This window comes from Myotis lucifugus, unplaced genomic scaffold (assembly GCF_000147115.1).
Source record: "Myotis lucifugus unplaced genomic scaffold, Myoluc2.0 scaffold_36, whole genome shotgun sequence".
NCBI lineage: Eukaryota > Metazoa > Chordata > Mammalia > Chiroptera > Vespertilionidae > Myotis > Myotis lucifugus.
This window is the reverse complement of record NW_005871084.1, coordinates 2958545-2959756: the sequence shown is the minus strand read 5'-3', so window position 1 is coordinate 2959756 and position 1212 is coordinate 2958545.

Genomic DNA, 1212 nt, shown 5'->3' with positions numbered 1-1212 from the left:
CCCCCCCCTTTTTTTAACAGCAGTGCTTAAAAAAATCCTTTTATTGATTCAAAGAGGGAGAGAGAGATAGAACATCATGATGAGAAGATCATGATTGGCTGCTTCCTGCATGCCCCTACTGGGGATAGAGCCCGCAACCCGGCCATGTGCCTTTGACCAGATTCAAACCTGGGAGCCTTCAGTCCGCAGGCCGACACTCTATCCACTGAGCCAAACCAGCTAGGGCAGATCCCTGCCTTTCATTCCACCTTTGGAGAACAAGAACTTCTGTATGTCCATGATGAAACCAGAGCATAGAGGGAAAGGATGTTCTGATGATAGTCAAAGGCCAAATTCTTATTCCCTTCACAGAGTTAGAATGTTAACAGTGGGAGACATAAATAAGACCAGTAGAGGGCCCAGGAGAAAGCGGTGAAGGTCCATTTCTTAGGCTCACTCTTAAGGGAGAAAGGCGCTTAATTCTTCTAGGCGTTCAGCTCCTACCAGCTTCTAACATGGTCACTGCTCTCCACTCCATCCCTAATCCCCACTTGAATTCCTCTCCCTCCCCAGGAAAAGCTCAGAAATGACTTGTTTAGCCAGGATTCCAAAGAGCCAGGGCTGTTAAGAGGGACCATAGGACTGGTGCATGAACAACTAGCCAATTTACCTTTACAAAATCATCGAGAAGGTGGCCATACGCCATCCTCTGATTGCTCCCAACTTACCTTCAGCCAATATTTTGGCACTTTTATCTTCCTTGGTATTCATATGTCCATTCTTCTGTAAAAGCACTGGCTCAGTCTGCTTATTAGGTCCTGCTGCATCCTGCTGTCCTATTTGGGGCACCAGCTCTAGGTACTTGGGACCAAGGCCAACTAGACCAGGGCTGGGGTGGGGATTTAGACATGCAGCCGAAAGCCAATGTGGGTCAGGTGGCACCTGAAAGACAGGAAGTATGGGAGAGCCGATGAAGCCACCTCTGCTCTAGGCCTTGAGGTACAGTGGTGGTTCCTACTAGTCTATGCCATTTCATCAAGGCAGAATTCTCCCGAAAGGATTTTGACTGATGACTTCCTCAGTGGTAAAGAGAGTGCATGCCTCTATATTGTCCCCTATATAACACGCCCCTCTTCCATAGATACATCCCTAGGAACCAAGCAGACACTGGCAGGAGACTCAGGATTCCAGGTCCTGGCCATCCCTTCAGACTTCTACTTCATGCCTTCAAGG